A 27820-nucleotide genomic window follows, 5' to 3' on the forward strand; every position below is an offset into this window, starting at 1 on the left:
TCAACGTTTTTCTTGAGCTTCATGTGGTCTGTGAATTGTATCTTGGGTAATTCAAGCTTTTGGGCTAATATCCACTTATCAGTGAGTGCATACCATCTGTGTTTTTCTGGGATTGGGTTACCACACTCATGATGATGTTTTCTTGTTCAATCCATTTGTCTATGAATTTCAGGAAGTCATTTTGAATAGCTGAGTAGTATTCCATTGTTTAGATGTACCACATTTTATGAATCCATTACTATGTTGAAGGACATCTGGGTTCTTTCCAGTTTCTGGCTATTATAAATAAGGCTGCTATGAACATAGTGGAGCATGTGTCTTTGTTGTACGTTGGAGCATATTTGGGTATATGCCCAGGAGAGTTATAGCTGGGTCCTCAGGTAGTGGAATGTCCAATTTTCTGAGGAACCTCCAGAGTGGTTGCTCCATCCATTTTCAACTATAAGTGCTTCTGCATCATGCTTCTTGTAAGACACTGGTGTAGTATTTTTATGCTTTTCAGCCTCAGAACCATTGGACAAAAAAATTGAAAATTTTTCATAAATCACCCAACTTTTACTTGTTTTAGTTGATTTCTTTTGGTATGATAAACAGCATGACTAAAAGCAACTAGGGGGAAGAAAAAGATTATTTCACCTTACAACTTCCAGGTCATGAGTCATCATTGAGGAAAGTCAGGGCAGGAACTCAAGCAGGAACCATCCATGACGATTATGTTGCACCGATTACATGATTGTTCCATGGCTTGCTCAGCTAGTTTTCTTGAATAGCTCAAGACCATCAGCCTATGGACAGTGACAGGCACAGTGTGCTGGGCCCACCTACTTCAGTTAATAATTAAGAAAATGGCTTACAGACATGGTTACGAGCCAATCTGATAGAGTCAATTCTCCATTTGAGACTCAGATAACTAGGCTATGTTCAGTTGACAGCTGAACCTAACTAGAAGACTAATGCGAAGTACCCAGTTGATGAAGACAAAGGACCAAGGACACTTCAAATAGGCTGGAGTCCCTGGGATGATGAAGGAAGACGTGGCAGACTTTCTAACTAGCAGGGATGGGCTGTGGCAGAATTGAGAGAGTGGGGATTTGAACCAGACACATCAGATTTGAAGTCTTGATTCTCCTAAATAATAATTGAGAGATATTAGGTAAGCCAACTAACTTGAAGTTATGGAACCTTGGTTTGTCTCCAAACCAATGATAATAGTGGCCATCTTAAGGTTTGGTATTGAAGGTTTAAGATATGGTATCATATCTTCAGCAGAAGTATTAAGCAATCAAAGGAAGCCAGTGAGGGTTTGTACGGAGAACAGAAAGAGGGTAACCACAGCAGAGTTGCTTTAATAATGGAAAAACAGCATAGAGGATGAGCAGAAACGATACAGTTTGGTGTGGATGGAGTGTTTCAGGGAACAGCCTAATTTAAATCTGATTGCAGGGCTAAGTACATTTTGTAAAGCATGGGAGGCTTCTAGCAACCAGCCTACATTTTATAGCACTGCTGGGCATCTGTGCAGGTCATTTATAGTTTTTACGAGTCTTGATAGATTTGGAACGCTTTGGTTTGCACTTGAATACAAAATGCACCCCCTCCAAGAAGTGCTGTGAAATACGACTGGAGAAATCCCTGATATTGTTTATACTGCGGCAAGGATGTGGAACATGACGAATGAGAGTAATAGCTGGTAACCAATATTAGATCATGATGACAAGGAAATTCATTGTGGGGAACTTTCCTATAAAGAACGGATAGTACCATCAATCCATTCTCACAGTCAGAAAGTTACTTTTTGAGAAATTATCCCTTCCACTTCTCCTTTGCCTTTTCATGGTGCTATGATTTGATTTAATGCCTTCCTCTCGGTGCCTGCTTTTGCGAAAAGTGCCTTTCACGTTTCCAGTGCTGTGACACTCATTGATGATCATTAATTCAGAGTGCTGGGGCCTGCTACAGTTTTTATTAGGCATTGTGATAAATTTTGTATTTGTGTATTTTTTGATGGTGTTGTTTGCCTATGAAATAAGCATGTGTTTCACAGTGGTTTCTTGGCTATGGGTTCTCGCTAGTGCAATGTAAGAGCTTGAAAATGGACTCCATCTAGCTTTGACCTCCCCTGCCCCATTTATTTGTAGCGTATTGCATACAATTGGAATTGGGATAAATGTGGTCTGGTAGAATGCTGTATTTTTTCCCTTTCTTTGCTAAATTTCATAATTTTTTCTTGCTTTTTGATTGGAGACCAAGGTTCTTCCCTACTCCATGATTTCATTGTAATATTACTCTTGATCTCTCAGCCCTGCCTAAGGAGGGTGTGCTATTCATTTTATCTTTAATACTCTCTTCCCTGGTCACAGAGATTGCTTTATAGATTGGTGTTTTCACTCACTCACTCAACAGTATTTATGGAAAATCTACAGCATGTTAGGCACAGCTTTTTCTTGTGGATATGATAGTGAGAAAAATAGAATCTTTGTGCTTATAGAATTTATTTTCTCGTTCGGGAAAGCAATCAAAGAGTGAGTGAACAGAAATAAGATGTCAGGCAATGGCAGCTGCATTTTTAAAACACATGACTCTGTTGTCTATTAAAGGAGTGAGGAGTGGCCTTCCTTATCATATCAACAGTAGACTTGGCCATATGACTTGTTGGCTCATAGGATATTAAAAGCTGTGGGAGTACATAGAATGTTAGTGTCTTCTGTAGTTTCTTTAAAATTTTTTTTACTGATTCTTTATGAATTTCACATCATGCACCCAATCCCACTCATTTTCCCTATGCTCTATATCTGCTCTCTGCCCTTGCAACCTCCAGCCACAAAACAAACAAACAAACAAACAAACAAACAAATCTCACCATGGAAGCTGCATTGTGTCATGGTGTGTTACATTTGTCTAAACATCTTTACTTGCCAATTTTCATTGCAGTGAGTCACTGGTCTGATTCAAGGCCTCTGGCTTCTACTATGTTATGTATACTTGATTCTCATTGATAGTCCTCTTAGGTTTTCTGTTGTTGCCCTGTGTCATGGAGATCCTGCAGCTTTAATTCTGAAGAGCCATTCCTTTCATGTACTTCAGCAGTTCATAGATGAAGTAGATGTTGGGGTGGGCCAACTGAAAGCCCTAGGTCTGGACCTGTGTAATGGTTGAGTTGTTTAGCCCATGAGCTCTCTCATACTCACACCACCAGGGCCAGATCTCCAATATTGATAAGTTGGATCTCAAGTGCTAAGGCGAGCAGAAGGCAGGGCCAGGTCTCTTGCTCTCACACCCTCTAGGCCCCACTGTCACCAAGGCCAGTTCTCCTGTTATGTTCAGATGAGGTACAGGTTTCTATTTCCTGAGTGCTGCAACTGTTACAGGGTTGGGGCCATCTCAAAGCAGCCCTTGGACATCAACATGGTCCCAAGTGATAGCACAGACCAGGGATATCTGCATGGCCTTTGGTAGTAACAGGGGCCACAGACATCAACAGATACCCGTGCTGCTACCTGGCCAAGGACCCAGACATGGCTACCATCAGCACAGTCCAGGTGTCAACATAGGCTGTGGGAACAGAACCTATGATGGGGCTGAAAGGTGAAGAATCGCGTGATCAATTCCAGTAATCAGACTCTGGAGACCAGCATCAGGATGCAGATCTGAGTTTATTGTACAGCATATCAACGTATATAGTGTTTGAGCCAATCCCAAAACTCCTAAGTCCTCTACGGCTCTTATCTTGCCACACCATTACCATACTCCAATGAATGCCCCGCCTGATGAGGTTAACTCAGGGGGGGGCAACTGTCACCTGTTAGAGCTTCCATGAAGAGGGTTGGGAAGGGGAAGCAGTCACCACCCTAGCTTCCATTCCTTTCTGCTATCTCACTGGATCTGTCTTAGGTCTAATGATCTAATGCTTTGTACAGCAGATCAGTAGGACTCTTTGAGGAGTCTCAGGAGCCTGTGGTACCTCTCTCTCCATCGCACTCTTTCCTTCACAAGGTTGACTCCCACACTCCCCACAGTAGGCTACTCACATCAGGCTGTTCCTGTTCACCCTGTGTCTTCAGTTCTGCCTCTTTTAATTTCAGAGTGCTCAAACCATTCTGCATCTTTTCCTGTACTGATTCTCCACCACAACCTTGCACATTATGGTGGCACCTGCTGTGGATGGGCCATGTGGCAGGTGGTCCTGTAGGCTTCTCTTATAGTCTCTTTTAACGAAGACTTTGTTAATTCTTTGAGAATTCATTGCAATATATTTTGAAGGTATTATATGGTATCTGCCCCAACTCCTCTCATAACTACCCTCTTCATTTTGCTACCTGGTCACTCAAACTTTAAAATTGTTCCACTCCATTACTTCTTGTTTTTCTTTCCTTTCCTTTCCTCCATTGAATCTAACTTGCGTTGCCTAGCTAGTCTTAGGAGTAGGGCCCATTTTGGTGTGTGGATATATAAGGATCATATCGTTAAAGAAAACCAGGATTCCCACAGAACAGGGAGTGGAAAGATTGTAGGAGTTAGAGGGGATGGAGAACACCAAAGAACATTGCCCACTGAATCAGCTAAGCAGGGCTCATATGAGTTCACACGTCAACAATGGCGCTGAGCGTCCCTGGAAGAGAATGAGGGACAAGAGACACGAAGAAGGACGCCAAGACAAGAGTCTGATCAAGGTGACAATTTTATTTTTTCCAAGGCTGAATTTATACCATAACAGGGGTAACAGAGGGAGGGGGAAGTATGAAACATTTCTACAGGCCAAGGACACAATATTTGTGTGGTCAGGGAATTGGCTGATGTTGACAGGATGTTAGAAAGGTCACAGGTTTGTCATATCTTTTGGTCAGCAGGATGTTGGTTTTTCAGAAAGTTACGGGTCATCACATTGGGTATCTTGACGTCATATGTATTTCATAGTAAGGTCAGAACTTTATCATATCATTATTAATCCTGACCACCAGATTTGTATTACTCTTCTGCAGCTGGCTGGGGATTTTTCATGAACGCAGTCATACTTAATTCTAATCATAATAATAACATCAATAATGGAGGGTTTCAAGGGTATCGCTTCCAACATTCACATACACTGAAACAGCAAACATAGTGCCTGGGTGACATTAGGTCCTCTGTCTTTGACTCTTTTGCCTGCTCTTGGGACTCTCTTCCTCCTGTTGTGTCACCTTGTCCAGCTTCAGTATGAAGGCTTTGCTTTGCCTTACTGTATTTTGCTTCGCCATGTTTAGTTGTTGTCTCTTTTTTTAATTTTTTTTTAATTTTTTTAAATTTATTTAATACTTAATAATAATTCTTTCGTTTCCAGGCAAACATCCCCCTCCCCCCTCCCCTTCCTTATAGGTGTTCCCCTCCAAGCCCTCCCCCCATTGCCGCCCTCCCCTCAACAGTCTAGTTCACTGGGGGTTCAGTCTTAGCAGGACCCAGGGCTTCCCCTTCCACTGGTGCTCTTACTAGGATATTCATTGCTACCTATGAGGTCAGAGTCCAGGGTCAGTCCATGTATAGTCTTTAGGTAGTGGCTTAGTCCCTGGAAGCTCTGGTTGCTTGGCATTGTTGTACATATGGGGTCTCGAGCCCCTTCACGCTCTTCCAGTTCGTTCTCTGATTCCTTCAACGGGGGACCTATTCTCAGTTCAGTGGTTTGCTGCTGGCATTCGCCCCTGTATTTGCTGTATTCTTGCTGTGTCTCTCAGGAGCGATCTACATCCGGCTCCTGTCGGTCTGCACTTCTTTGCTTCATCCATCTTGTCTAATTGGGTGGCTGTATATGTATGGGTCACATATGGGGCAGGCTCTGAATGGGTGTTCCTTCAGTCTTTGTTTTAATCTTTGCCTCTCTCTTCCCTGCCAAGGGTATTCTTTTTCCCCTTTTAAAGAAGGAGTGAAGCATTCACATTTTGATCATCCGTCTTGAGTTTCATTTGTTCTAGGCATCTAGGGTAATTCAAGCATTTGGGCTAATAGCCACTTATCAGTGAGTGCATACCATGTATGTCTTTCTGTGATTGGGTTAGCTCACTCAGGATGATATTTTCCAGTTCCAACCATTTGTCTACGAATTTCATAAGCCGTTGTTTTTGATAGCTGAGTAATATTCCATTGTGTAGATGTACCACATTTTCTGTATCCATTCCTCTGTTGAAGGGCATCTGGGTTCTTTCCAGCTTCTGGCTATTATAAATAAGGCTGCAATGAACATAGTGGAGCACGTGTCTTTTTTATATGTTGGGGCATCTTTTGGGTATATGCCCAAGAGAGGTATAGCTGGATCCTCAGGCAGTTCAATGTCCAATTTTCTGAGGAACCTCCAGACTGATTTCCAGAATGGTTGTACCAGTTTGCAATCCCACCAACAATGGAGGAGTGTTCCTCTTTCTCTGCATCCTCGCCAGCATCTGCTGTCACCTGAGTTTTTGATCTTAGCCATTCTCACTGGTGTGAGGTGAAATCTCAGGGTTGTTTTGATTTGCATTTCCCTTATGACTAAAGATGTTGAACATTTCTTTAGGTGTTTCTCAGCAATTCGGCATTCCTCAGCTGCGAATTCTTTGTTTAGCTCTGAACCCCATTTTTTGATAGGGTTATTTGTCTCCCTGCGGTCTAACTTCTTGAGTTCTTTGTATATTTTGGATATAAAGCCTCTATCTGTTGTAGGATTGGTAAAGATCTTTTCCCAATCTGTTGGTTGCCGTTTTGTCCTAACCACAGTGTCCTTTGCCTTATGAGTTTTATGAGATCCCATTTGTTGATTCTTGATCTTAGAGCATAAGCCATTGGTGTTTTGTTCAGGAAATTTTTTCCAGTGCCCATGTGGTCCAGATGCTTCCCTAGTTTTTCTTCTATTAGTTTGAGTGTGTCTGGTTTGATGTGGAGGTCCTTGATCCACTTGGACTTAAGCTTTGTACAGGGTGATAAGCATGGATCGATCTGCATTCTTCTACATGTTGACCTCCAGTTGAACCAGCACCATTTGCTAAAAATGCTATCTTTTTTCCATTGGATGGTTTTGGCTCCTTTGTCAAAAATCAAGTGACCATAGGTGTGTGGGTTCATTTCTGGGTCTTCAATTCTATTCCATTGGTCTATCTCTCTATCTCTGTACCAATACCATGCAGTTTTTATCACTATTGCTCTGTAATACTGCTTGAGTTCAGGGATAGTGATTCCCCCTGAAGTCCTTTTATTGTTGAGGATAGTTTTAGCTATCCTGGGTTTTTTGTTATTCCAGATGAATTTGCAAATTGTTCTGTCTAACTCTTTGAAGAATTGGATTGGTATTTTGATGGGGATTGCATTGAATCTGTAGATCGCTTTTGGTAAAATGGCCATTTTTACTATATTAATCCTGCCAATCCATGAGCATGGGAGATCTTTCCATCTTCTGAGGTCTTCTTCAATTTCTTTCTTCAGTATCTTGAAGTTCTTATTGTACAGATCTTTTCCTTGCTTGGTTAAAGTCACACCGAGGTACTTTATATTATTTGGGTCTATTATGAAGGGTGTTGTTTCCCTAATTTCTTTCTCGGCTTGTTTCTGTTTTGTGTAGAGGAAGGCTACTGATTTATTTGAGTTAATTTTATACCCAGCCAGTTGGCTGAAGTTGTTTATCAGCTTTAGTAGTTCTCTGGTGGAACTTTTGGGATCACTTAAATAAACTATCATATCATCTGCAAATAGTGATATATTTACTTCTTCTTTTCCCATCTGTATCCCCTTGAACTCCTTTTGTTGTCTGATTGCTCTGGCTAGAACTTCAAGAACTATATTGAATAAGTAGGGAGAGAGTGGGCAGCCTTGTCTAGTTCCTGATTTTAGTGGGATTGCTTCAAGTTTCTCTCCATTTAGTTTAATGTTAGCAACTGGTTTGCTGTATATGGCTTTTACTATGTTCAGGTATGGGCCTTGAATTCCTATTCTTTCCAGGACTTTTATCATGAAGGGGTGTTGAATTTTGTCAAATGCTTTCTCAGCATCTAATGAAATGATCATGTGGTTTTGTTCTTTCAGTTTGTTTATATAATGGATCACATTGATGGTTTTCCGTATATTAAACCATCCCTGCATGCCTGGGATGAAGTCTACTTGATCATGGTGGATGATTGTTTTGATGTGCTCTTGAATTCGGTTTGCCAGAATTTTATTGATTATTTTTGCGTTGATATTCATAAGGGAAATTGGTCTGAAGTTCTCTTTCTTTGTTGTGTCTTTGTGTGGTTTAGGTATAAGGGTAATTGTGGCTTCATAGAAGGAATTTGGGAGTGATCCATCTGTTTCAATTTTGTGGAATAGTTTGGATAATATTGGTATGAGGTCTTCTATGAAGGTTTGATAGAATTCTGCACTAAACCCGTCTGGACCTGGGCTCTTTTTGGTTGGGAGACCTTTAATGACTGCTTCTATTTCCTTAGGAGTTATGGGGTTGTTTAACTGGTTTATCTGTTGCTGATTTAACTTCGGTACCTGGGATCTGTCTAGGAAATTGTCCATTTCCTGAAGATTTTCAAGTTTTGTTGAATATAGGCTTTTATAGTAAGATCTGATGATTTTTTGAATTTCCTCTGAATCTGTAGTTATGTCTCCCTTTTCATTTCTGATTTTGTTAATTTGGACGCACTCTCTGGGTCCTCTCATTAGTCTGGCTAAGGGTTTATCTATCTTGTTGATTTTCTCAAAGAACCAACTTTTGGTTCTGTTGATTCTTTCTATGGTCCTTTTTGTTTCTACTTGGTTGATTTCATCTCTGAGTTTGATTATTTCCTGCCTTCTACTCCTCCTGGGTGTATTTGCTTCTTTTTGCTCTAGAGCTTTTAGGTGTGCTGTCAAGCTGCTGACATATGCTCTTTCCTGTTTCTTTCTGCAGGCACTCAGCGCTATGAGTTTTCCTCTTAGCACAGCGTTCATTGTGTCCCATAAGTTTGGGTATGTTGTACCTTCATTTTCATTAAATTCTAAAAAGTTTTTAATTTCTTTCTTTATTTCTTCCTTGACTAGGTTATCATTGAGTAGAGCATTGTTCAATTTCCACGTATATGTGGGCATTCTTCCCTTATTGTTATTGAAGACCAGTTTTAGGCCGTGGTGGTCCGATAGCACGCATGGGATTATTTCTATCTTTCTGTACCTGTTGAGGCCCGTTTTTTGACCAATTATATGGTCAATTTTGGAGAAAGTACCATGAGGAGCTGAGAAGAAGGTATATCCTTTTGCTTTAGGATAGAATGCTCTATAAATGTCCGTTAAGTCCATTTGGCTCATGACTTCTCTTAGTCTGTCTATGTCTCTGTTTAATTTCTCTTTCCATGATCTGTCCATTGATGAGAGTGGGGTGTTGAAATCTCCCACTATTATTGTGTGAGGTGCAATGTGTGTTTTGAGCTTTAGTAAGGTTTCTTTTACGTATGTAGGTGCCCTTGTATTTGGGGCATAGATATTTAGGATTGAGAGTTCATCTTGGTGGATTTTTCCTTTGATGAATATGAAGTGTCCTTCCTTATCTTTTTTGATGACTTTTAATTGAAAATTGATTTTATTTGATATTAGAATGGCTACTCCAGCTTGCTTCTTCTGACCATTTGCTTGGAAAGTTGTTTTCCAGCCTTTCACTCTGAGGTAGTGTCTGTCTTTGTCTCTGAGGTGTGTTTCCTGTAGGCAGCAGAATGCAGGGTCCTCGTTGCGTATCCAGTTTGTTAATCTATGTCTTTTTATTGGGGAGTTGAGGCCATTGATGTTGAGAGATATTAAGGAATAGTGATTATTGCTTCCTGTTATATTCATATTTGGAAGTGAGGTTATGTTTGTGTGCTTTTCTTCTCTTTGTTTTGTTGCCAAGACGATTAGTTTCTTGCTTCTTCTAGGGTATAGCTTGCCTCCTTATGTTGGGCTTTACCCTTTATTATCCTTTGTAGTGCTGGATTTGTTGAAAGATATTGTGTAAATTTGGTTTTGTCATGGAATATCTTGGTTTCTCCATCAATGTTAATTGAGAGTTTTGCAGGATACAGTAACCTGGGCTGGCTTTTGTGTTCTCTTAGGGTCTGTATGACATCAGTCCAGGATCTTCTGGCCTTCATAGTTTCTAGCGAAAAGTCTGGTGTGATTCTGATAGGTCTGCCTTTATATGTTACTTGACCTTTTTCCCTTACTGCTTTTAATATTCTTTCTTTATTTTGTGCGTTTCGTGTTTTGACTATTATGTGACGGGAGGTGTTTCTTTTCTGGTCCAATCTATTTGGAGTTCTGTAGGCTTCTTGTATGCCTATGGGTATCTCTTTTTTTAGGTTAAGGAAGTTTTCTTCAATGATTTTGTTGAAGATATTTACTGGTCCTTTGAGCTGGGAGTCTTCACTCTCTTCTATACCTATTATCCTTAGGTTTGATCTTCTCATTGAGTCCTGGATTTCCTGTATGTTTTGGACCAGTAGCTTTTTCTTCTTTACATTGTCTTTGACAGTTGAGTCAATGATTTCTATGGACTCTTCTGCTCCCGAGATTCTCTCTTCCATCTCCTGTATTCTGTTGGTGAAGCTTGTATCTACAGCTCCTTATCTCTTCTTTTGATTTTCTATATCCAGGGTTATTTCCATGTGTTCTTTCTTGATTGCTTCTATTTCCATTTTTAATTCCTTCAACTGTTTGATTGTGTTTTCCTGGAATTCTTTCAGGGATTTTTGTGTCTCCTCTCTATGGGTTTCTACTTATTTATTTATGTTTTCCTGGAATTCTTTCAGGCATTTTTGCGATTCCACTCTGTAGGCTTCTACTTGTTCTCTAAGGGAGTTCTTCACGTCTTTCTTGAAGTCCTCCAGCATCATGATCAAATATGATTTTGAAACTAGATCTTGCTTTTCTGGTGTGTTTGGATATTCCATGTTTATTTTGGTGGGAGAATTGGGCTCCGATGATGCCATGTAGTCTTGGTTTCTGTTGCTTGGGTTCCTGTGGTTGCCTCTCGCCATCAGATTATCTCTAGTGTTACTTTGTTCTGCTATTTCTGACAGTGGCTAGACTGTCGTATAAGCCTGTGTCAGGAGTGCTGTAGACCTGTTTTCCTGTTTTCTTTCAGCCAGTTATGGGGACAGATTGTTCTGCTTTCAGGCGTGTAGTTTTTCCTCTCTACAGGTCTTCAGCTGTTCCTGTGGGCCTGTGTCTTGAGTTCACCAGGCAGGTCACTTGCAGCAGAAAAGTTGGTCTTACCTGTGTTCCTGAGGCTCAAGTTTGCTCGCAGGGTGCTGCCCACGAGCTCTCTGCGGCGGCAGCAACCAGGAAGATATGCGCTGCCCTTTCCGGGAGCTTCTGTGCACTCGGGTTCCAGATGGAGTTTGGTGTTTTCCTCTGGCGTCCGAGATGTTTTTGCAGAGTGCAGTCTCTTCTGGTTTCCCAGCCGTGTCTGCCTCTCTGAAGGTTTAGCTCTCCCTCCCACGGGATTTGGGTGCAGAGAACTGTTTATCCGGTCTGTTTCCTTCAGGTTCTGGCGGTGTCTCAGGCGCAGGGGTCCTGCCACTCCTGGGCCCTCCCCTACGGGAACCCAGAGGCCTTATACAGTTTCCTCTTGGCCCAGGGATATGGGCAGGGGTGGGCAGTGTTGGTGGTCTTCTCCGCTCTGCAGCCTCGGAGTGCCCACCTGACCAGGCGGTGAGGTCTCTCTCCCATGGTGTTTGGGAGCAGAGAGCTGCTGCGGGCTGGGATCCGCGGGTGTGGGACTTCCGGTAGTTGTTGTCTCTTGAAGGCCTGCTCTTTTCTAAGGGAGACAAAGGGGAATAGTATCTGATTGGGTGACAACAGACTGATCTATGAATGAGTATCAGTGACATCTGGGAATCCAGTCCAGTCTAGCCTAGCTAATCTCAGTAAAATGTCAGGCTATTTATGGACCCAGGATGAAGAAATAATCACTTATTTTTGTGACCTACTGTGTTCAAGGCATATTTATTATTCAACAGCATTGCAGCAAAAGCTGAGAAATCTTCTCAGTACATAGAATTGTCTGAAAAGGACAATTTCCATGCAAGACATTGATGTGAAAAGCAAAAGGAATAGCTCCCAGTCTGCATTTTCAGAGGCAAATAGTAAGAAAAGGCAAATTACCAGTGATGACAAAGACAAATGTACTTGAGAAAGAAACCAATAAAATGTTATTAGTGGGTAAGTAAATGTTCATGAGAAATAAAATAAATTGCTCATAAAAATAATGTAAAATAGTGTAGGGTAAGACTATGCTGAGTGTCTTTGTTCTGGTTGTGGTTGAAGATGATTTCTGGCAAGTGTTTGATTTTATCAGCCCGTGTGACCAGTTGGATACTTTATAGTGACTGAACCTGTCTTGATAGGTCCAAGTGACTGCCCAATAATCCACATAAACTGCAGTTTGTAAGTATTTCAGTCAAAAGCAGAGATGTAGCTTGGTGTAGTAGCACAGGCAAGTAATTCAGTACTTAGGAGACTCAGGAGGGAGGATGCTGAGCTCAAGGCCAGCTCTGTCTATATTTTGTTATATGGCTGTGCCCAAAATGTGTGGGACTTAAGAGAGGAAGGATTTCTTTGGGCCTGCATTTGGAGGGAATGGTACACCATGGTGAGGATGTCATGATCATGTGGTGGCAGATGTGGTGGGCTGTTATAGCTCTATGAACTAGGAAGCAGGAACCTAGATGAAGACAAGGCCTTGCCTACATCCCTCAAGGTCTATCCTCATGACCCTGCCTCTGCCATGTAGCGTTCATCTTCAAATGATAGCACAGCTTCCCCAAACACTAGTAGCTGGGACCAAGTGTCCAAACACATGGACCTATGGGAGACATTTTATATTCAGCCATAGTACTGTCTTAAAATGTTTTTAGAGTTTTGGAGCTAAGGATGTGGGAGAGAGCTTGTCTAGCATATACAACATTTGTGGTCTAATGCCTAGAACCATAGAGAACAGAAACAAAGTAAACAAACAAATTACTCCCCCCCCCCCAAAAAAAAGAAAACCAGAGATATCTCAAAGAAGGCAGAAAACATGAAGGGAGAATCTATGAACAAGAAAGTGTTCCATTTTAAAAAATACTTCTGGATCGCTCTCTATCTAGTCCTGAAGGTCGAATGCTTGCTGGGCAGCCCGTTTAGGGGCTGAGTTGGAGTGCAATCTCTAGACTGTTGCACACCACCCTCTTGGCCCTCCTGTGCATGTCTCCCCATCTACCTCAGGCTTCTCCCATACTCCCATGTGGCACTGTCACATCTCTAGTTCCACCGTTCCACTGCTCACTCACAGCTCCATTCCTCTATCGTTCCCACCTCTCCATCAACCATTCATTCATCACAGTGGCATTGGAAGATGCAGTGTGTCACTATATCTGAATATGAATATGGGTATGCACATGAACAGGCACATGTACATATATATGTATATATTTGTATATGATGTATATGTATATGATCTATGTATATATGTACATATGTATTTGCCCCAGACATCTTTGCTTGCACATATTCATTGCAATGAATCATTGATCTGGTTCAAGGTTTCTAGTTTTCAAAGCACCGTAAACACTGGACCATTGATGAGACTCATTGCAAACATTCTGTTATTGCCTAGAGTCAGGGTGATGCTGTAGCTAGGCAGGGCAATCAAGGCAGGTTCTGTGTAAGCTCCTGGCTGCTACACACCTCCCTACTCTCTGTGTCTGCCACCCCAAGGCTATCAAGGCTTGACTTTTGCCCTTGTAGCTTACAGGCAGCACTGCTCTTTCTCCCAGCAGCAGCATAAGCAGAATAGGCTGCAGCATCAGTGGTTCGATGCTCAGTGCTGGCTGGTGGACCAGGACTGGTCCTACTGAGTTGTATGTTTCCACAGAAGTTCCAGGCTTCAACACAACTCTTTGTCCTTGGTGCTGGCTGCCCAGCATGCATGACTGTTGAGCTTGTAGGCTACCTCCAGGAGCTCTCCTTCTCCCAGGAGGGTAAGCAGCACAGGCTGCAACAGTGACAGTTTCATATCGGGAGTTAACCAGCCCTACTCAGCATGACAAGTCTCTTCAGGAGCTCCAGGCCACAGTACACCAAGGCATGGCCACTGTACCTGTAGATTATAGGCAAGGCTGATGCCACTTGCTTTCCATCTCCTAGCAGAACGAGTAGTATGGGCTACAGCTGTAGTGGTTCTATTGCATTATTATTTTTAACTGAGGGGTTGCAGAAATGGCTCAATGATTAAGAGCATTTGCTGCTTTTCTAAGTACTAGGGTTTGATTACCAGCATCCACCTGGCAGCAGGGTGGGCACTGCACACACATAGGGAACACATATATACACACCCAATGTCCTTAGTTATTGTAATTGATAAGTGTGCCACACATTTAGAAGACTAATTCTGCTGCTTATAGACAGAGGAAATGCCAGGAGAATGATGATATCTCCTTCCCTATTCTTAGATCCTTGCTGATGGCCAATTTGAGTATTCTCCTTTTTCTTTTATAACATTTATCACCTGCCGTTGAAATGTCACGAACCTTGAAAGGCTACCAAATCCTGTCAGCATTTATTTGATCCTTGGGAGAACAGTCAAAACACACTCTGTTATTAATAACAAAGCATGAGTCAAGCAGGGCTTATACCTCCCCATATGCTTTCAAAGTGGCAAGTTAGTTAGTTGAGCCTGTCCATCACTATCATGCAAAGCTCATTTGTGTCATTGCCAAGTTGTGGTTCTCACCCATGACCCAACAAGTCCGGGGGAAGCCCCAGCAGGACTTTCGCCATCTACCCTGCAGTCCCCTTTGTGTGCATTTTGCTACTTTCAATGAAGCACTCAAGTAGAAGAGTTAAGAGTTGGGAGTAGCTCTATGTAGCATACATGGCATATTAGGGTGAGTTGCTATAACACGAAACTCCTTTTGGGTGCTCTTGATTAGGGGGCATCTTCTTCTTTCTGCTTTTGCAATCACTTTTGATGTCTTATAGCCTTGACACCATTTGCTCTAAGCAGGTGGGTGGGTAATAGAGGATCATGCGTGGGAGGTTTCTATTTTTACTTCTTTCAGTGATTCCGTGGTAAGCATTTTTTGCCAAATCCTCTCTTTTGACAAATGCAGGCACACGACCAAGAGCTTTTTAGACTGTGTCATGAGTCCTCCTCCTGCAGTTCCCTGTTTTGTAAAGGGTTTCTGGCACTGTCTCAGTCCTGTGGGATCTTTTCCCAGCTGCCCCGCTGTTCAAGGGGCCTCTCCAACGTTTCATTCTCTTTACAAAGCTGTTGATGGGCCCCATTGGGCTGAGTCTTGGCAGAGTCAGTCATGGTATGGAAAGTGCTTGTTTATTTTATTAGGAATGATTTTCTGTAGTGGGTTTTTCCTTGTCGTCCTGGGAAGGAAACTCAGGGCTTTGCATATGCAAGGCAGATAATTTACCACAGAGCTAGATCCCTAACTTCAAAAGTATGTCAAGAGCTCAGCATTACGTTATGCTTCTACCTATAGATGGGACCATGCTGCAGATCTCTCTGTATATATGTCCTAGCATCTGTCTTTATCATGGAAATGAATTATTTATTGGTAGTTTGTATGGAATTGAATATCTGGTGTGGAAAGTCGTTGGGTGACTATTTATCCAGCAGGCTATTCAAATTTTAGAATTCATCCAAGTTCAAGATTCTGAGAGTGCCATGAAGGTTTTTAAAGGCCTTTGGTTCCTTCATACCCACACTTGTTGGTATTTGCTCAGTCATCAGTACTGCTTGGCCTCATGTGACGCCCCTGTCCTGAGATGTAAAGAAGTCAAGCACAGCCTTTCTGTTTTCTGTTTGGTATCTCTTTCCAGAATGGCACCTCCTTTCCTCCTTTCTTGTTTCAGTGTCTTTTCTCTTAACCACCACACCATTGTTCCTCTTGCCAGGGTTAGGATTAACAGCCAAGGATCAGCAGAGTGCTTAGCTGTGTGATTTGTATCATTTGTCATTGCTTCCTCAGTGTATGGAGTTTAGCCTTTTGTAAAATCTATTTACTCGCCTTATGTGCTGCTTGTCCGAATTAAGCGAGCTGACACTTATAAAGCACTTTGCTGCAGTCTGGTAGATGCGCCTTTCCTTGCAGTGATAGCTCTCGTGGCTGACATTTGTCTTAGTTACATCATTGCTCTGTCATCTTCTCAAAGATTCATAGTGGCCAGAGTAGTAGGTCTCTGAGTAAAGCCAGAGGCTGGAATCTTCCTCCCGAAATGCTTCTATAGTCCATTTCTGCTCCTGTAACAGAGTACCTGAGGCTGGATTATTTATAAGTTTCAGAGATTTATTTTACAGTTCTGGAGGCTTTCAAGTCTAAGGTTGAACAGTGTCAAGGGGTAAGGAGGGGCACTTTTGCCACATCATTCTATAACAAAGATAGCAAGAGATAAGAAAACTTTATATTTGTCTTAGCTTCCTTCAGTTTCTGTTACAAAACAACTTGGCAAAGCAACATGGGGAGAAATGCTTTACTTTATCTCCTAGTTCTAGGTTAAGGCCATTATAACAGTTAAGTCACAGCAGCAGAAGCTTGGGGAAAATTGGCCACATCCATAATCAGGAATAGAGTTCAGTGACTGCATGCTTGGTACTGCTTGGTTCACTTTGCTGTAACTCTCAATAGGCAGGTTTTCCTACTTTAATTCAGTTAAGATTGTCCCCTGTAGACATGCCCACAGGCAAACAGTCTAGGCAATGCCTTACAGAAACTGTCTAGGTTGTATTGAGTTGACAATTAAAACTGTCACAACACTCCCATTCTCATAGCAACTATCCTTGGGACATTACAGTTACGGCACTTCCGCATTGGGAAAATGTGATGATGAGAATAAAAATAATTATGAGGGCAGGACCAGGCTTGGTGATGCTCTCCTATAATCCTGGCATCTCAACACTTGAAAGGATGATTGCAAGTTCCAGGCCAGGCTGTGCTACATAGCACTACCTAGTCTCCCCCTCTCCTAATCAACAGAATAGTAAATATTCATTCCTGAAGGTTAACTGTAGGGTTGGTAGGCCCACATCTGCTCTGCCAATGGACATGGCAGCTTGGGGAGATGGAACGAGGGTAGTTTGTGCTTATCCTACTAGGGGCCAGTGTTGGACTATAGGGAAACCCTGAGACACTGCTTCAGAGGCAGGAAAGTGCAGTCTGAGGTGTGGGAAAGGTGGAGCTGGTTTGGGGGTCCCTGCATCACCTGCAACAAGCCGGTTCCATGTGGTTCTCGGGTTTTTGGACATTTAGGCACCATTGGGAGTTGCAGAAGAACAGAGTTGTGGCTGGCAGGCTACATCTAGCCTGGGGCCAGGGCTAAAGGAGACCTCTGTCTAGTCCCAGTGGGGAAGTCCTTAGCTTGATGGTGTCTGGTTTGGTGGAGGTTGTAGCTGGAAATGCAGAGGCCTTCCTCGGGAGACTAGGCTGTGGCTCTGTTGGTGAAGACCTTCTCCGTGACTCCCTATAGCAGATCTCGATGTAAAGAGCCAGTCCATGGTTCCAAACAGTTTATTGTTATGGTATAAAGTGGATGTGTAAAACAATACCCCAGTTCTCAGGGTGGGTCTGATATGATATATCTTTTGCAGGGAGGGATGTCTGAGAAGGAAAGCTTATTGGCTAAACCCTCAGGGCCTCTAGGTACCACTTTAGCCTAGAGAACTAGTCTCTTTTTCTATTGTCTTGGTCTGAGATGTTATGGATGCCTCATCTACATGTGAAAAGGCTTGGGGTGTTACCCTTACATGACTGATGGCCACAGATCTATGAGGGGAAGCGGAGTGCAGCTAGGTGACAGGGCCTGGTGCTGGGAGAAGGTGAAGCTCCTACTGTCCCTTCAGGGTCTCTGGAGCTTTAAGCCTTTAGCTCAATCTTACCAGGCTTCCTTTCATGGTCCACAGCCCTGCAGTTAACTATATGCCAGCATCTGCACAAGTCCTTAAATAGTGTATCATCTACTCTCCACAATTCTGTAAGTTAGGAATTATGAGTGTCTACATATCATAGATGAGAAAACTAAAAGGTTCTATAGATAGTGGGCGAATTGAGGATTTTAAAACTGTTTTTTTAAGATTTATTTGTTTTGCCTACATATATGTCTGTCTGCATACTAAGCACATGCAGTATCTGTGGAAGCCAGAAGAGGGAGTTGGATCATTTGGAACTGGAAATAGTGTTGGTGTGGGTCCTAGGAGCTGAATCAGGAATCTGCAGGAGCAACAAGCACTCTTTACCCATGAGGCATCTCCCAGCCATGGAGAGTTAAGACTTAAACACCTGCTTGCTTAGCTGTTTGCTCTTCACTGCTTTTGGTGCCCGCTTGGAATAAGTAGCATTTGGAAAGAAGTTCTTGGTCTCTTAAAAGCCATTTCAGTTTTTGTACTCTTGGCTGTCAGTGTTTACCATTTACTATACAAAGTCAAGAGACTAAAATCACCCTAGAAACATCCAGCTGAGTATGTTAATACTGGGAATGTGGTTTCATGGTGTAAAGCTGAAACACAGGGGTATGGGGTTGATGCTTGCTGCTAGCTGGCTCGTGTTCAGACCCTGGGAATTGTCTTACGTCAGGTACTTTAGAACACTTAGAAATCCAAAGTGTGCTCAGTGTGAGTGCACGCCTATGTGTTTGCATGTGCATATGAGTATGTGTGTGTGCCTTTGTGTGTGTGTGTGTGTGTGTGTGTGTGTGTGTCCTTTCATAGTACCTCTAGCATCATCCTGTGGAGACCCAACCACTTGGACAGCAGTCATAAAATGTACCTGGGAGACACATTGCCGATTTTCAACCTTACATTGCACAGCAGAATGGAGAAGGTAGGCCTGAGCTGAGACGATGGAGCAGTACAGGGACAAATGCCATTTCCAAGATTAGAGTGAAGGTCCAGTCTGGTCCAGTAGGACACAGTAGAAAAAAGTGTTTTGGGGTGTACATGGGCTGCTATCTAAGAAGAGGTCGGACCGGCCTGTTTGACTGAAGACAGATTTACTTTCCCCCAGCAAGCACTGTGCATCCAGATAACTTTTTTTGTGTGTGTGTAACGATTGCCATGAATTTTGGGCCCGAGGCCAACTACAGTCTTTCAATTCCCGACAGTTGCCTTCTGTGTGATCTTAAAAGGGGGAAGGCACATCACCCTTCAGGGTCACTTCCAGGAGTCATTAACGCTATTGAGCATTTTTTCCTTTTCGCCACACATCGCTTTAGTCAAAGTGTAAGAAAATCTGTGGCTGCCCCACTACCATGTCTAATTTCCTGGGAGACTTTACTTCTTGAATTACCCATTTATTCTTGTGAGAAAGTGCTTTGGGGTGGAGGAAGAGCCTGGCATCCTGTAGAGGAGAAGAGAGAGCCTGCAATTTGAAATGCTGAGTGGCAATTTCGCTTTAGCTAGGGTTGTCACCGGACTGATGAATGGTCCCCCTGTAGCATACTAGTGATGTTAAAATCTCCCTCAGGTCCCAGTCTAGGCAAGCTTCACCCACGTACAGACAGGAACGCTAGGTGGCGCTGTGGTGTTAAAGGCTCGATGGAGAGGGAGAACATTGTGGGAGAGAGAATTTATGGAAAAAAGCAGGGAATTGGCAAAAGCAAGGGGCTTGGAGAAGCAGGGAAAAATGAATGTGCATTCTCATTCAATGTCCTTCCAGTTCAGGTGAACATTTCCCCTTTTAGATCTGGGCATGCATAGGAAATCCAATTACAGATGCGAGCTACATTCGATGCTTTCAAATCAAATCGTGCCGTGTATTAGGGGCATCCAGCAGACTGCGGGTGCCGGGTGCATCTTAGCAAAAGAAGCGTGGCTTCTCTCCTCTTCCTGTTTTGTCTCACATTTTTTCCCCTCTCTCCACCATTCCCACGGTCTTTCATCTTAACTGCGCAGCTTTCCTCTCTCGACAACCGTTCAGTTCAGTTTAGTAATTTTGGAATCCGTTCACTGATAGTGTAGAGTTCTTTTTCCTCCAGTAATCTTGGGAAAGAGGGTGATGAAAATAACATCTTTTTTCCCCCATGGGCACTATATGAATAGTAACTGAGCACCTACTGGGTGCTGGGGAACCAAACTAGGGCACTTTCACATTCATTTATCCCAGTGGGACTTAGTTCTGAGAGGTTCAGCCTGCACCCCTGGTAAAATCATTAAGAAGCCCCCATTACCCTACATGTCTTCATTGCCGCTTTGGAGACTGAATATCGTTGGGTCACCCCCAGAGTTTACACAACTTCCTCTGATGTTTCTGTGACTGTGGAGTCAGCCTCTTTTAACGGAGATCCGGGTTCTCCTACTTCCAATCCCGTGGTAGCTCCTCGGTTCCTCAGTGTTGTGTTACTTCTTATGTGAGAAAAATGGGGTAACTGTTCTTACCTCACAGTATCATCTTGAAAACTAAATGAGAACATGCGAGTCAAAGTTGAGAATGACAACTGGCACAGAGCAAGCACAGAAAATGTGAGCCCATGTCCTCGCTGTCTTCAAACTCTTAAAGAGAAAAACAACTGCTCCCTTTTGCAGATGTAGAACAGTATTTTGTGTACTTCCCTTGCCACCAGATAGGCTTCTGAGGAGTGTGCCAGGCTGAAAGGGAGTGCTTCATCCTCACTAACAGTTATCAGGAAGGATTTTGTGGCAGAGCCCACATGAGTACCTTGCTGCTTCAGGAAATCAGAAGAGACTACTGAGGGCGAGAGGGTCATGTACTCTGCAGAGAATCGGATGAACCCTGCGTCCTTGCCCTTGTCAACTTCACATATGCATATTTTAAAAGACACTTTAGAGGACATACAAAATCCATGGTTATTTGGGGAGGGTCATGGACCCGTTTGGAGCTCTATTTTGAGATCTCCTGCAGGCTGTGGATTCTCTGTCAGATACCATAAGACAATTTAAAGAGTTTAGCAGATGCTCTTGATGCTCTGTGTGGATCTCGTTGCCCTGGTGGGCTCTTCTCCTCCCATATCCCAGATGCTATGGATGCTGGTGCCGATGGCTCCAAACTAGTCCTTCTTTCCTGATTGTTCTTGACCTATGGCAGTGTCCTCCATTCCCAAACACAGGAAATGCCATCCGCAATGACTGACGACGGTCGAGTAGCCCTCTGCTCTTCTGCGTGGTCCCAGTTATGTTAGACTCGACACTTCTGAGCACTTCTTGGTTTTAGACAGAGATTATCCTAGGAGGCATTTGAGCCTTTCCCCTGGATGGCTCGCCCTCCCCCACATCCCTGAGAATATTTGAATACATCGCTTGCACAAGAATCAGCATCTCAGAGGCTGCTCCAGGGGACCAGATCTGATAGAGGGGAACTTAGGTGCAAGATACTAAGGAGGCCACAGAACGCAAGCGTGAGGACAAGGAAAGATGGGCGGCTGCCCTGAGGCCCAGCTCTTCCATTCTCTCTGTTTCTGTCCTCTCCTCACATTGGTAGCTGGTGGCACTCCAGTTAGCCCCATATGTTTGGTATCTGTTTTAGAAGGACCTCACTGGCAGGGAAGGGCATATACAGTCAGTCAACCTTGGGGTAATCTGATTTCACAACAGGGTTTTCCTCTTGTGTTCTAGGAAGCATCTTCACAGAGATGATGCTCACTTAATAAGGCTGCTGAGGGGTGGGGTGATTAACGCACTAGGGCTGGGAGGCAAGCGGTTTCTTAAGAATGGGCTAGGTAGATAAGAAGGTGCAGAATCACTTTGCATGTTTACTTCAGCAGCCCATAGCCTATTTTAATTATTCCGAAATAATTATCTCTGGCACACAGCTGGGCTTGTCTTCCATGACTTGTGAGTTATTCTGGCACAGATGAATACATCAAGAAAGTTGAAAGGAAGGGCTGGAGCCAAATGACATGTGAAGAGGCTCAATGGGAGAGGCTCAAAAAGTGATGAACATTGGTCCTCAGAGAGGAGATTGATTGGAGACACTATGTCTTTTTGTCAGATGCAAACAGTACCAGCTATGGAGATGAGAAATAAACGAGCCTTGAGGATGTCTGTGGGTAAGAGCCGTCAGTGCCAAGTGAAGGTCTGTTAATGGAAAAGGCATAGTCATCAAGGGTGCTCCTGACAGACTTGTGGTCAAGAGCAAGGGTACAGGCAAAGGCACTTGAATTGGAATCTGTATTCTGTCTCTGTTTTCCAGTTCCTAAGACAAAAGCATTTTACCTTTCAAAGTATCAAAGACACATGAATTGGAAGCTATATTCTGTCCCCGTTTTTTTCTTCAGTTCCTCTGAGAAAAGCATTTTATCTTTCAAAGTGCCACTCTCCTTATATGTATTATAAAATTAGAGACTTTGTTTCTGAGGTTGTATTATCTTTCTCCCAAGTGTATACTGAAGTTTTGGCACAGGGCGATCTTTTCCTATATAACTCCTTTGGCAGACATTACTAGCAATTACAATTTCTTCTACATTTGAGTCTTAATTAGAATCCTATCCCCTGAAAGTGGTCTTTCCTGAAATCATATACATACAAGTGACACTAAAAATAAAACATAAACGTAAAAGTGCATGTCTTTTTGGGTTTGAGTTACCTCAATCAAGTTGATATTTTCTAGTTCCATCCATTTGCCTACAAAACTCATGTCTTCGTTCATACTGCATAGTATTCCATTGTGTAAATGAACCACATTTTCTGTATCCATTCTTCCATTGTGGACATCTGGGTTGTTTCCAGCTTCTGGCTATCACAGATAAGACCAATATGAACATAATGGAGCACATGCCCCTGTGATATGGTGGGGCATCTTTGGGTATATGCCGAAGAGTGGTATAGCTGGGTCTTCAGGTAGATCTATTTCCGATTTTCTGAAGAACCTCCAGGTTGATTTCCAGACTGGTTGTACCAGTTTGCCAGCAGTGGAGGAGTGTTCCTCTTTCTCCACATCCTTATCAACATATATTGTCACCTGAGTTTTTGATCTTAGCCATTCTGACTGGTGTGAGGTGGAATGTCAGGGTTGTTTTGATTTGCATTTCTCTGATCACTAAGGACATTGAACATTTCTTTAAGTGTTTCTCTGCCATTCTCTGTTTATCTCTGTGTCCCATTTTTTTTTTTTTTGACTAGGTTGTTTGGGGTTTTTAATTTTTTTGGAGGTTTCTTGAGTTCTTTCATGTTTTGTGTATTAGCCCTCCTTTGGATGCAGGGCTAGTGAAGATTTTTTCCCCATTTGTATCTTGCTGAGATTTGTCCTCTTGACTGTCCTTTGCCTTACAGAAGCTTTTCAGTTTCATGAGGTCTCGTATATCAATTCTTGAACTTAGAGCTTGAGACATTGGAGTTCTGTTTAGGAAATTTTCTCCACCCTATGCCAATGTGTTTGAGGCTTTCTCCCACTTTCTCTTCTATTAGAGTGAGTGTATCTGGTTTTATGTTGAGTCCTTGATCCACTTGGACTTGAGCTTTGTGCAAGGTTACAGATATGGATCTATTTTTATTTTTCTACGTACAGACTGCCAGTTAGACTAGCACTATTATTGCATGGTATGTCCTCACTAATAAGTGGATATTAGTCAAAAAGTACAGAATATCCAGGGTACAATCCACAGAAATCAAGAAAGTTAACAAGCCAAAGGGCTCAAGTGAGGATGCTTAAAATCCCCTTGGGAGGGAGAAGAAAGCAATCACAAGAGGCAGAGGGAGGGAGGGAACTGGGTGGGTAAGGTGAAGGGCAGGGGGAGGGGAAAAGGGAAACATAATTGGATATTGGGGTAAGGACAGAGGAGAAGTCACAAGGGCCAGCAGAATGAATGGAAATATGCAATCTCAGAAGGTGGTAGGTGAGAGGACCCTCTAGAATGTAACAGAGACCTGGGAGGTGAGAGACTCTCAGGACTCAAAGAGATATGCCTAACAGTGGGGAGAGGGAACTTGTAGAACCCACCTTTAGTTAAAAGACAGGGCATCAAGTGGAAGGTTGGGGTTGCCATCTCACAGTCAAAAACTCCGACTCAGAATTGTTCCTGTCTAAAAGAGCTGCAGGGACAAAAATGGATAAGAGACTGAGGGAAACGAGGAACACTGCTTATTCAATGCTCTGTAGACAGTTAAGAATATAGTCTGTAAAGCTGAAACTGCTTTTGGGAGGGGTGATACAGGACATGATACACTACAGACACACACACACACACACACACACACACACACACACACACACACACACACACCTTGCTCCAGGTGCATGATAAAGAAGTTAGTTATGCAGTTATGAGGATCGAAATATCCACCATCTATTATGCTGGAAACTGACAGTGAGAATCAGTATGCTCACCTCTGATAGTCTCAGTCTGTCTGTCTGGTTCTTTCAGAAAGCCTAACCCTAACATACTGACTATATATATATATATATATATATATATATATATATATATATATATTTCATGACCATGCTCTAATGAATGTATTTATATATTTTCAAATGTTATGCCTTCTTGTCTCAATGCTCTTATGATTTGATCTGCTCCTCCTCTGTTTGGACTATAATTTAGGTCAATCACCTCTGTTGAATACTTGTTGTGTGCTAGGTACTATAAGTCTCTGTCTCTACAGAGTTAACAACATGGTAGAGATGGGCAAATATGATCTTGTTGCTAATTATATACATAATGTGATATTGAGATATTGCTAGTTCTGTTGTGTCTTTACAAACTTTAATCCAGATACATTCATGGCTTTAGAGAGACATAGGTTTTATGTTGAGGTGAGGCTATAAGGAAGAGAGGAGATTTTCAGTGGAAAATCATTTCTAATTTGTGTGGATTAATGGGCTTACGTAGGAGCATGGCTTGCTTGAGGTTAGGATGTCAAGAAAATGTGAGTGCTTGGATGGTTAAATTTTACATATCGTTTTGACCAGGCCATAGCATTTCTAGATTCACTGGTGCTCCTGGTGTGTGTGTGTGTGTGTGTGTGTGTGTGTGTGTGTGTGTGTGTGTGTGTGTGAGAGAGAGAGAGAGAGAAAGAGAGAGAGAGAGAGAGAGAGAGAGAGAGAGAGAGAGAGAGAGAGAGGAGATATTATATATGAATCTAGCATTTTAACCAGCTTTGTCAGTAGAGTGGTTTGTTCTCTCAGGTGAGTAGGAATTATCTTATCCATTGAAGATAACTTTAGCCACAATGAAAGCTGGTGAAAGGGGCCATGCACCTCCTTTCATTCTCATAGGTGAGACAACCCATCTCCTTTTATTCAGACACTGGAATTTGTGCAACTATGCCTTTTGACCTAAACTGAATTACACCACTGATTTTCAGAGTGGCAGATGGGTTTCTCCTTTTTCATTTCATAATTCAATTATTGATAATTAATCTTGAGGTAATATGTATGTATGTATATACAACATCTGTCTTTATATATATCATTTGTCTACCTATATAGTCTATTTTCTATTTATTATCTATTACTTATCTACCCACTATCTATAATCTATCAATCTATCTGTATCATTTATTTATCTTCATCATCTCCACCTATCTGCTTACCTATATTCCATCTACTCACCTATCCTGTTTATCTACTTCCTATCTACTCACCCATCCTTCAATCATCTCTTCCCTATCATTGGATTTATTTCTCTGATGGACCCTGAGTAATAAAGCAGAAAGGAAAATGGAGTCTTAAACATTTTGTTGATGACAAAATGTTCTGTCAGAAACTGCCATTTGATGAGTGAGTCACCTGCTCCACACCTGTTTGCCAGCTCTTTTGTGAGCCTCTGACTCAACATCACAACAGGAGCGTAGGGGCCAGGAGCCAGGTTTGACGACACCCGGGCTGCCTGCATGGCAGATGCTGCGCTTCTTCTGTAGCCTTTTGAGCTTTTCTTTATAGTGCACATAGGGAAGAGTTCCAATAGGCAACTTGTGCTTTGATTTTCCTGTGGGCTGCTTTGATGATTTGAACATACTTGACCCAGTGATCACTAATGACTCCTCAAAACAGTCATTATCCAATATTTTCTGCGAATGGTTTATAACTCCTATAGCTTCTTCCTCCTTGGGCTAACCTACAGGTATTCTGAATCCTAGAATCTTCTGGCCATTTTAGTTTCTAGTTACATGTGATAGTAACTCACTTTTTTTTTCTTACTAGTTTTGTTTTTCTTTGCTATTCTCCAATCTCTCACTTGATTCTAGGATTTTGTTTTCAATAAGCAATTTGGGCCTCTTCTGTCTGTGTGCTTGCATGTACACAGAGATATGTATGTGTGTGCATGTGATTGGAAGTCAGAAGGCAACCCTGGATGATCTTCCTCAGGAACTGTCCAACTTTTTTTTTTAATAGTGTCTCTCATTGGCCTGAAACTCACCAATTAGTTGAGGCTGGCTGGCCAGGGATCTGCCATCTCCATCCTACACCTCCTCAGTGCTGAGATACCACCCACTACATTAGCTTTACATGGGTCTTGGGGACTAAATTCAGGTCCTTCAGCTTGCATCATATGTGCTTTACTGGCTGAACTATCTGCCCAGTCCTGAGCTCTTCTTAAGAAGTGACCCCTAGGCATGGCAGTTCCTGGCTATGACCTCAGCATTCAGGAAACTAAGACTAGAAGAGTGTCATGAATTTGAGGACATCCTGAGCTACACAGTAAGTTCCAGGCCAAAATGGGCCACCGAGTGAGAGTCTGTTTTGTGTTACTAAGCCAAATATGGCTGACTGGTCTTTCTATCATCCTATCTTAAAATAACTTGAGTCAGAACCAAATTTTTAATCTGGAAGTCTCTTTCTAGACTCTGTCTTTTGACCAGTTGCACAGAATATGCTAAATTCATAACCATCTGTCTATGGGGAAACAGGATGGATTCTGGTACCACGTGCCATATCATGGCATAGGTACTTACAGAGGGCAGTTGTTTGATTAGCAGTTGTATTACTAAAGCAAAAGTAAGCCCTCTGGTGGCTTCGCTGTTGCACCTGTCAAGCTTCCTTTTGTTAAAGAAGATGGAGAAGCAAATGTTTTACTGAAATATCTTGGCTCATTGGAATAGAGGAACTCGTATTTTATTTCCAGAAGGGTAAACATTCCAGGGACTGGTTGGAGATAAGACTCTATTATGCAGTTTGTAAGTGAGGCACACACTTGTGTTTGTTTCTTTGTGCACATGGAATTCTAATCTCATGTGTTGTGCCAGGAAGTGTTCATGAACCCCAAAAGACTACCAAGGATCTGATTCCAATGCAATCACATTAAGGTCTCTTTAATATAAGCTCTTTGACAACTCTGACACAGTAGGATGGGAGGGTAGAGCCCTGAGTCTTGTTTCAGGCAAGCATTTATAGAGGCAAACAAATAAGAAAGGGTGTTTCTAGCCTGGCACACTTTTGATTGGGGTGTCTGAGGGCGTTATGGTGTCTGAGGGTGTTATGGTCTTTAACATCATGGGCTGGTGCTGGGAGCCAACCCATAAACTTAGCTTCTGTTTTCCTCCTGATTGGTGGTTGTTAGGGGGTGAAGTGTCAGGGGTAAGCTTGTAACCTGGAGGTGCTGATTTGTTGGGGAGTAACCTGGAAACTGATGTGACTGTTAGTTAACTCGAGTTAAACCTTAGATCAGATCAGATTCTCTAGGATGGTGTCTGTACCCAAAAGATCTGGTCTCTCACAAGGATCTAAGCCGGGACAGGTTAAAAAGTAAAGGGTGTTCGATTTAGTCTGGGAACGGAGGAGTGGGATTGAAGTTTGCAAAGCAGTGTGCCAGTGTATTTACATAAATTATCTGATTTAATCTTCTGTAGCTCTCTTGGAGATAAATAGCATTATTCTACTTTGGCTTTTGGGAAATGGAATCTAGCAAGGATATTGGTTAAAAGTTAGGAATTAAGTCCTAGTGTATA

This window comes from Rattus norvegicus, chromosome 4 (assembly GCF_036323735.1).
Source record: "Rattus norvegicus strain BN/NHsdMcwi chromosome 4, GRCr8, whole genome shotgun sequence".
NCBI classification, from domain to species: domain Eukaryota; kingdom Metazoa; phylum Chordata; class Mammalia; order Rodentia; family Muridae; genus Rattus; species Rattus norvegicus.